The sequence below is a fragment of the Benincasa hispida genome, chromosome 2, assembly GCF_009727055.1.
Source record: "Benincasa hispida cultivar B227 chromosome 2, ASM972705v1, whole genome shotgun sequence".
NCBI lineage: Eukaryota > Viridiplantae > Streptophyta > Magnoliopsida > Cucurbitales > Cucurbitaceae > Benincasa > Benincasa hispida.
In genome coordinates, this window is record NC_052350.1 from 30,107,230 (window position 1) to 30,117,931 (window position 10,702).

Genomic DNA, 10,702 nt, shown 5'->3' on the forward strand with positions numbered 1-10,702 from the left:
ACCGCAAGGCTATGCGATTATATGCGTTCGCGAAGATCTGCTAAAAAAGGTGGTCACATAGAGACGACGCATCGAGGTGAAAGCTTAATAAATCACGATGGGATAGAAAGATGATGACAATTGAATTCGAATTTAGTTGACAAGCCGTTAACGACACACCGTAGCAAGTACACTCAACTTTTCGGTGACAATTAATCGACGCATCGGACAGAGAATTAATGACATCTCATCAGTGCAATCATTTGAGAGAAGAAAACTCTCCATCCTAAAGCTCTATAAATACCGAAGGCCACCTTCGTTAAAAGAGTTCGGTTCCATTCCAACTAAGCTATATAGAGAGTTCACCATACAGAAGATAGTTAGCTGTTGTTCATAGTTTTCTTACACTTAGAAGGCAGAGGCGAGCGAAGAGAGAAGACGCCGAAAGATCGTTCCTTGTTAGCTTGAGAGAGTGCCAGGAAGCATTGAGAACGGAGAGAGGGTCGACTCTTACGAAAGCAAGAATATTCTTTTAGGCAGTGTAGAAAAACGTAGTGTAAAAGGCTTGGGAAGCACGAAATTACTACCAGGCTCTTGATAACGAGCAGAAATGCATGTTATCATAGTGCTAAGTTCTTAAACAATGTTGGATTGTGTTGATGAAATATGTTACTTTACGTCCATTAAGCATCAGTTTCTTAATTTTGCGGTCGAATGCGTCCAACGCATTAGAACAATTGATTTTTATATTTTTGAGCAGAATATGCGTTAATGCAATGCAAAGATTGCAATCATAAGAATTCATTGGTTGAGCGCAACTTCACCGCAAGGCTTTGCGTTGAGCATGCTCGCAAACATTTGCCCAAGAAGGATTGTTGCAACTTGGTTAGTGCAACATGGTGGGCGCTTCTAGGTGAAAGGCCAATTAAGAGCGATGGGACAGAAAGTTGATGATAGTCGAATCCAAATTAAGTTGACAACCGATAACGGTCACAAAGTACATTCAGCTTTATCGGTGATAATTATTCGGCACATCAATCAGGAATTAAAGTTGTCCCATCTGTACAACAAGGAGAGAGAAGCCGCCTTTCACCATGGATGCTCTATAAATACCAAGGGCATTCTTCAGAGAAGAGGTTAATAAGTTGATCAGTTCGTATGTCTTTGTTCTTAGTTTTTTTTTTTTCATTTTAAGGCGGACGCGAGAGAGAAAGTTGTGTCGGTAGATCGTTCTGGTAAGCTTGGAAGAGCGCCGAAAGCTTCAAAGACATAAAGAGGGCCGACGCTTGTAGAAGCGGGAACATCTTTAGATTAGAATTGAGATTTTAGTGTAAAAAGCCTCGGTCAGCAAAGAATTGCTACCAGGCTCTCTACTTTTAATTTCTATTGTCATTTTGTACTCAACTCATATAAGAATGAAATTTCTTTCTCTATATCTGTTCACTCTCTGTGATTCACGCATGAGTAGCTAAATTAATTGAATGGGTTGAGAAGCATTTACCTAGCACAATTAGGGAATCTTCATTCTTTACGATTATCTTGTTTATGTATGCTTCATTCGTCCATTAGGGATACTCGGGAGGGTAGTCTAAGAACAGGATTTAGGCTTGGGAAGGTCAGGTCAAAATCTAGGCTCGGGAGAGTCAGATTAGAACGCATAATACAAGAGATAGACACTTAGGAATGAGCACTATTTGTTATCAATGCATCGCATGCATCCTAGAGATAGGATATGATTGTATGTGGTCACCTTGCTTTCATGCATTTTGCATCATCGCATAGGACAAGAGTAGAGACTTAGGGATGAGCTCTATGGACATTTTGCATTCAACACATGCATCCTAGATTTAGGAGCATCACATTTACATTGGAAAATGACTTGCTGTGCATGGTTGTAACATGATCGCATAGTCTGACGCATTCCCGAGTAACGCTAGCTAAAGATCTTCTCAACCCGTTCATCGCATCCTCATTGCATCTATCAATGAAATTTTCTTTTCTCAAATCCGCCACCTTTATTTATTTCTTTTTCATCAATGCAAATAATAAACCCAACTCTTTATTTATTTATCCGGTTACCACAAAGTCTTCATAAAAATTACCAACGCATACTGTTTTCACAAGTCCCTGTGTTCGACCCTATACTTACCAGGAAACTCAGAGGAATTTACACTTGGATTCCGCTGGGGAAACTCGAGTGCATAACACAATTCCATCAATGCATAACATCCATATTTCCACTTCATAAATACAAGCACCAAGTTTTTGGCGATGTTGCCGGGGACTTCGGCAAGATATTTTTCTAACGGTAATTTTTCTGATTTCTTTGCAGGACTCTCAATCTCTAGCGAATTACAACCCAGATATTGAGAGGACTTTTAGACGAAGATTAAGTGACCGCTAACAACAAGAAGGAACACCAAGAATGGCGGAATAACCGGACGCAAGGGCTGCTAACGCGAATAATATAATGGCCAACCCCATCCTTCTGGCGAATGACCGCAATAGACCCATCCGGGACTATGTGTCACCTAACCTCTACGATTTCTCTCTAGGAATCATGAGGCCGATGCTAGATGGACGAGGTTTGGAATGAAGCCGATAATGTTGTAGATGATCCAGGCTGCTGGGTAGTTTGTAGAAAGGCGTGGCGAAGACCCGCACTCCCACCTCCGGAACTTCATAGAAATTTGCAACACTTTTGTGTTCCCGAATATCTCAAACGAGGAAGTTCGACTAACTCTGTTTTCCTTTTCTTTATGTGATCAGGCAAAGAATTGGGCATTTTCTCTTGAACCGGGGGAGATAACTTCATGGGAACAGGTGGTGGAAAAGTTTATGAAGAAGTATTTCCCACCAACTGAGAATGCTAGGAGAAGGAAATTAATAACAAATTTTGAACAAGAAGATGACGAATCACTCAGCGATGCTTGGGCGAGGTTTAAGCGGCTGGTAAGAGACTGTCCACATAATGGCTTACCAGACTGCCTATAAATGGAGATTTTCTACCAAGGATTGAACCCCTCTTCGCAGACCGCTACCAATGCGGCAGCCGCTGGTGGTCTAATTGACAAAACATATGAGAAGGCTAAGAGTATACTTGATCACATTTCTAAAAATCACGAGGATTGGAGGGAAAGTGATAAGAGATTAAGAATTAAAGATAATGACGCAAACAATGGGGCCATCACATCCATGCAAAATCAAATGACTACGATGATGAGTTTGATACAAGGCATCGCAATTAATAATACGGGAGTGAAGAAAAGGCAGGTAAGCACAATTACTCAAACAACTGCAAGTTGTGTCATTTGCGGAGATGCTCACCCAATGGAGGAATGCCCAACAAACCCGCAGTCGGTATGCTTCATGAGAGATAATCCCTATTCCAATACATATAACTCCCGGTGGTGAAACCACCCAAATTTTGCATGGAAAAATCAACAACAAAGCTTTCAACCTGTGGCACAAAAAGGAGGGCCACCCGGATTTTTCCTGCAAAACAACAGTCCAGCGCAAAGCCAAGCTAGCAGCTCACAACCACCACAATCTTTGTCCTTAGAGAGCTTGTTGAAGCAATATATTGAGAAAAATGAATCAGTGCTTCAGAACCAAGCTACATCCATTAGAAATCTCGAAATTCAAATGGGACGAATTGCGGGCGAGCTGAAAAATAGACTGCAAGGAGCATTGCCGAGATCAACTGAGCTCCCTTGCAATGCTGGGGGTAACGGGAAGGAACAATGCTTAGCAGTCTCCTTGCTAAGTGACGACATGACTGCAGAAGTTGGGGAGAAGCGCATTGCGACCAACTTGAATGCAGTGATAACGGAAGACCCATTGACCTATAGTTTGGAGATGCCCGAGAAATTAGACCCAGAAGTTGCATCTAGCCTTAAGCCTCTAGATCTTGAGACAGAAGAAGTTCAACCACCAGTGACTCTGCAAAGATTGAAAAAGGAACAAATTGAGGAAGAAAATATCACAATAGTGGCTGCAGTGCAAAATGCTATGATCTCACCTAAAATGGGCGACCTAGGAATCTTCATGATCCGATGCTTTATCGAAGGGACCTTAGTGGCCAAGCACTATGCGATCTTGGGGCAAGTATAAACATAATGCTGCTATCAATCTTCAAACAATTGAATGCCAACACACTTATGCCCACAAAGGAAACTCTCTTGCTTGCGAACAGATCTCGAATACAACCTGAAGGGGAGTTGAAAAATGCCGCAATTTCAATTGATAAATTCATCCTACCGGTAGACTTCCTCATTTTGGATTATAAAGCGGACGAAGACGCACCCATCATATTGGGACGACCATTCCTTTTAATCGGTCGCGCTCAAATTGATGTGCGCAAAGGGGAAATTGTAATGAGCATTCATGGGGAAAAACTCCGGATTAAGGCAGTAAAGATCCCAGAGGACAAAGAAAAGAGAGAAAAGCCACCATGGATGTGAACAAACCAGTCAGAAATAAGTGGTCCCTGCGTCATCAAATGATCGCAACCTATCAGGGACGCAAGTTTTGGGAAGCATCAACTCTTCAATTCTTCTCCACTACTCAGAATTTTTCAATATATCTTTTCAATCCTGATCTATCTTTATTTTACTTTTACTGTCTTTATTTCTAAAAAAAAATGCGCTAACGAGTTTTATTTTGTTTAAAATAATTTGACCCTCTCTTTTTTTTTCTTGCAACGATCGAGGCACTGGATTGTAGAGATATTATGCGACGAAGTACTTATCTTACTCCATCATCGCAACCCAAAGAAGAGAGATCGCCGCAAGGATGGGGTTTGCTAGCTTTCTTTCAAACTCAGTCTTAAGATAGTCACCTCATGAAATATTTCTCGAAGTTAGGGGTTTGCTAGCTTTCTTTCAAACTCTCTTTACAACGCATTCTATGACCATCACATTACTTATTTTAATCTTTTGGCAATGAGGATATTGCCGCATTTTAAATTTGGGGGTGAGGTATTTATTTTCGACCTTGCTATTTCTATTTCTATTTCTAAAAAAAAATAAAAAAAATTATGAATAACAACTCCACTGTCAATGCAATGGGAAACCCATGTTGATAAGAGTTAAGTTATGAAAGGCACTTACCCATAGTTAGATGTCTGTATGACACACGTGGAGGCAAGCCAAAATGAAAGTAAGTCACCAGGATCAACGCATAAATAAATGACCGCAACTCCACTGCCAAATAGGTATGAGTTTAGTTTGAGAAAAAGTGCATTACTCGTAGTTGGATGTCTGTATGACACACGTGGGGGCAAGCCAAAACGAAGGCAAGACACTCAGATCAGCGCAAAGGTCAGAAAAAAATATCAATGAAGAAAATTTTTTGTGCAAGGATAAAATCATTTGACACTCCGGTAGAAAAATTTTCTTTTTTTAAAATAAATCATGCGATGTTCCAAAATTTAGTAAATTCATTTTGGAAGTTAAACTTGGAGTCCCTAGGTCTTAGAAATATTTTAAGAAGAGACTTGAATAAGACTTAAGGAAATTCTGGTATATAGGATTTGAATGAAGTATCCTTAAGAAGTCTAGGAAAAGAACTGTACGGTTAACTTGCTAAAGGAATCTTTAGCTTATGCTTGAGGACAAGAATTGTTTAAATTTGGGGGTGTGATAATGGGCAGAAATGCATGTTATCATAGTACTAAGTTCTTAAACAATGTTGGATTGCATTGATGAAATATGTTACTTTGCGTCTATTAAGCACCTGTTTCTTAATTTTGCGGTCGCATGCGTCCAACAGATTAGAACAATTGATTTTTGTATTTTTGTGTTGAATATGCGTTAATGCAATGCAAAGATTGCGATCATAAGAATTCATTGGTTGAGCGCAACTTCACCGCAAGGCTTTGCGTTGAGCGTGCTCGCAAACATTCGCCCAAGAAGGATCGCCGCAACTTGGTCAGCGCAACATGGTGGGCGCATCTGGGTGAAAGGCCAATTAAGAGCGATGGGACAGAAAGCTGATGACAGTCGAATCCAAATTAAGTTGACAGCCGATAACGGTCACAAAGTACATTCATCTTTATCGGTGATAATTATTCGGCGCATCAATCAGGAATTAAAGCTGTCCCATCTGTACAACCAGGAGAGAGAAGCCACTTTCACCATGGATGCTCTATAAATACCAAGGGCATTCTTCAGAGAAGGGGTTAACAAGTTGATCAATTCGCACGTTTTTGTTCTTAGTTTTCTTTCATTTTAAGGTAGACGCGAGGGAGAAAGTTGTGCCAGTAGATCGTTTCGGTAAGCTTGGGAGAGCGTCGGAAGCTTGAGAGAGGGCCGACGCTTGCGGAAGGGGGAACATCTTTAGATCAAAATAGAGATTTCAGTGTAAAAAGCCTCGGTCAGCAAGGAATTACTACCAGGCTCTCTACCTTTAACTTCCATTGTCATTTTGTACTTAACTCATTTATAAGAATGGAATTTCTTTCTCTATATTCATTCACCCTCTGTGATTCACGCATGAGTAGCTAAATCAGTTGAATGGGTTGAGAAGCATTTAGCTAGCACAACTAGGGAATCTTCATTCTTTACGATTATCTTGTTTATGTATGCTTCATTCGTCCATTAGGGATACTCGGGAGGGTAGTCTAAGGACAGGATCTAGGCTTGGGAAGGTCAGGTTAGAATCTAGGCTCAAGAGAGTCAGATTAGAACGCATAATACAAGAGATAGACATTTAGGAATGAGCACTATTTGTTATCAACGCATCGCATACATCCTAGAGATAGGATATGATTGTATGTGGTCACCTTGCTTTCATGCACTTTGCTTCATCGCATAGGACAAGAGTAAAGATTTAGGGATGAGCTCTATGGACATTTTGCATTAAACACATGCGTCCTAGATTTAGGAGCATTGCATTTACATTGGAAAATGACTTGTTGTGCATGGTTGTAACATGATCGCATAGTTTGATGCATTCTCGAGTAATGCTAGCTAAAGATCTTCTCAACCTGTTCATCGCATCCTCATTGCATCTATCAACGCAACTGTCTTTTCTTAAATTCGCCGCATTTATTTATTTCTTTTTCATCAATGAAAACAACAAACCCAACTCTGTATTTATTTATCCGGTTACCGAAAATTCTTCATAAAAATTACCAACGCATACTGTTTTCACAAGTCCCTGTGTTCAACCCTGGACTTACTAGGAAACTCAAAGGAATTTACACTTGGATTCCGCTGGGGAAACTTGAGTGCACAACGCAATTCCATCAACGCATAACATCCATATTTCCACTTCATAAATACAAGCATCATCTCCTAATCTTTATTTCCTATCGCCATTCTGTATTCTGATTTCATTTATAGAATGGAACTTGCATCTCTACATCTGTTCACTCTCTTTACATTACGCATGAGTAACTAAACATCCAAATGGGTTGAGAAGCACTTAGCTAGCATGACCTAAGATCTTCATTTTATGCGATCATCTTGTCTTATGTATGCGTCCATCACCCTTTTAGAGCTACTCGAGAGAGAGTCTAAAGAAAGAACGTGGACTTGAGAGAGCTATGTTAGAATCGAGGCTTGAGAGATTAGAACCGCATAAGCAAGAGATAGAGACTTTGAGATAAGTTCTGTTTGCTAACATGCATCACATGCAGCCTAGAAATAGGTTATGACAGTATGCGGTCGCCTTGTGTATGTGTGTGTCATTCATCAGTGCATCAAGAATAGAGGCTTAGAAATAAGTCCTATAGACATCCTCGCATACATCGCATGCGTTCTAAAGCTAGGAGCTATAGCATTTGCATTGAGAGAGGACTTACTGTTGTATGTGTGTAGTACGATTGCATAACGTGAACACAATCTTAGTAAGTGTTAGCTAAACCTCTTCTCAACCCGTTCCCCCGCATACTCATTGTAACTTTCGTTGTTAGTAATTCTTTTCTCAATTCCGCCACATAGAATCTATACCTTAAACAAACATACCAACCAACTCATTGTTTAATTTGTCACTGCAAAGTAATATGAAATCACCATCGCATACTGTCTCCATAGTCCCTGTGTTCGACCCTGGGCTTACCACGCAACTTAGTAGGATTTATACTTGGATCTTGCTAGGAAAACTTGCATGCACAATGCGTACATCACCTTCGCAATATACACCATTATTTCATCATATTCACAACGCATCACCTATCCTAAGGTGACACTTGTTCTAAATCACTGGAGTATCATTACATTAGACATGGTTTATAGGGTTCATAAAATTTAATGCTAAAGTTGAATGGACATTTAATTGCATGTGATTAACTAATATACTTTATATATTTCAATTTATGTCATTCTCTAATTATTTTAATTTTGAGTTACAGATATAAGTCAAAATTTGAGAAAAAATATTACTTGGAAAAGTACCATTGACATTATCTTAGTGGCAATGCAAATTGTGAATCTGTCTTTCATTGAGAAATGTTCTCAAAGTTCTGTTGCCAATTCATGAATTGTTCATGAACCATGTGATTGATGAATCACAATTAAAGAGATACCTTATATTTATCTCCTAATTGACATATATGATGTGAAGCTTGGTAGATAAAGGACAAGACAATAACATATGAGATGTTGAAGTCAATATAGGCTTAATATAGATAATTATCCAAATAATCTCAAGAATAAGTATTATGATCCAATAATGTTGGAAATGGAGGGCCCTCAGAACGGCGAACTGTAAACTGTCAAGGCACGACGGTCAAGCGAATAGCAAAACCTACAAAACAGAAACTCATTATAGGTTGAGTCTTGGAGCTTGCTCTCTTTAAGACATTTTGCGGCTCTGCCCAAGTGTGCAAACAGGTCTAAAAATTGCCACGTCATCCCCAGGATAAAATAGCCAAATGAAAATTGATAAAAAATGCACCGTTTCGGACCGGAACATACATCCTTTCTAAACTCACTGCTTGGAAAGCTAAGATGGAGAAGGAGAGAAAATTGAAGTGGGAATTTAGAAAATGAATTCTATGTGTAACAAACTGCTGAAGGCCTCGCCTTTTATAGGCCTTCAGTGTCGAAACGAACCGTTTTAAAAATAATCAACAGACCGTTTTAAAAATAATCAACGGATCGTTTTAAATATAATCAACGGACCGTTTTAAAATTAATCAATGGACCGTTTTAAAATTAATCAATGTACCGTTTTAAAAATAAATATGCACCTAACAATCCCCCACTTGGAAATTTAAACACAACGAGAAGAGAGGAAAGATTTTTATCGAGCAGTTTCAGTCGATACAACACTGTGCATAAGCAAAGGTGTCTTACGACTTGAACCTTTACATAGTGTAGATGATTTAGAATATAGTAGAGTAACCCTTGGTTTTGAACTCTATCTCTAACAGCATCTCACACAAAGTGTTAATAGGGTGTAGTACGAAAGCCCATGCTTTTAAGGCCTAGCACGTGAATCCAGGTTTAGTGAATGCTCTAGAGAGTTGCCTATAAACTCCATAGGAAGTGGCCCTCACTTCCACATTCACATAGGTGAGTTTATCAAGGGTGCTCCTGTAGCTATGTACCCCACTTGTCATTAAGTATAAATCTCATTAAGAACTGAGTTCAACCTTTCTTAAGCTTTAGGATATCATGCTCAGACTTTAAGTCATAGGAATGGAACTCTGTGTTTGGTTTAGCATGATTCATTATATATCACTCGTGATCATTTATTACCCGTTTCTTGGGATATCCAGTCTACAGGTTGTGTTTTCCTCACTGTGATTCATTTTTCAATAGACATGAGTCCCATCCTTTCTGAGGTTCTGAAAAACTTTTCTCTGGCCAGTCCTTTCATCAAAGGATCTGCCAAATTTTCATCAGCCTGTATGTGATCCACTCTAACTGCTCCAATAGTGAGAAACTCTCTAATAGTATTATGCTTATGATGTATTTGACGTCTCTTTCCATTGTAATAACAGTTTTGAACTTTTGCGATTGCTGTAGTACTATCGCAATGGATCAATATGGCTGGTAACGACTTTTCCCATAAGGGAATCTATGATATGCTTCTTCACTAGCTGTCGTTAGTGCTATCATTTCTGACTCCATCATAGATTAGGCTAAAATAGTCCGTTTCTTAGACTTTCAAGAGACAGCTTCGCCAGCTATATTAAAGATATAGCCACTTGTAGCCTTTGATAATGTAATCCTAGGTTTTGGGTTTTCTTTAAGTATCTCATGACCCTTTCTTTAGCATTCCAATGCTCTTTACTAGGTCTGCTTGTAAACCTGCAAAGTAGTCTTACAACATAGGCTATGTCAGGCTTAGTGCAGTCAGCAGCGTATCTAAGACTGCCTATGATGCTTGCATACTCAGATTGATTAACACAGTCACCAGTATTCTTGAACAACTTGACACTAGGGTCATAAGGAGTACAGACTGGTTTACACTCAAAGTAATTATATTTCTTTAGAATCTTTTCTATATAGTGAGATTAATCTAAAGAAGTTCCCTTTTCAGACCTATTTACTTTTATGCCTAAGATTACACTAGCTTCTCCTAAAGTCTTTCATGTCGAAGTTCGCACTCAATATTGATTTTACATCATTTATGACGTGCAAGTTCGACACAAAGATCAATAAATCATCAACATATAGACACAAGATAGTGCAGAGGTTATTATCAAACTTATGATAGATTCATTTGTTACTTTCATTGACCTTGAAACCTTTAGAAAGGTTAAGATTGT

At 39.2% G+C, this 10,702-nt stretch overlaps 1 non-coding gene across 1 annotated transcript; it reads right to left on the reverse strand.

The window, feature by feature from the left end:
• Positions 1-2,850: 2,850 nt before the first annotated feature.
• On the reverse strand, positions 2,851-2,957 carry LOC120072373. The gene has a single exon (XR_005480437.1). It is a non-coding gene; the product is annotated as a small nucleolar RNA R71 (small nucleolar RNA).
• Positions 2,958-10,702: the final 7,745 nt, after the last annotated feature.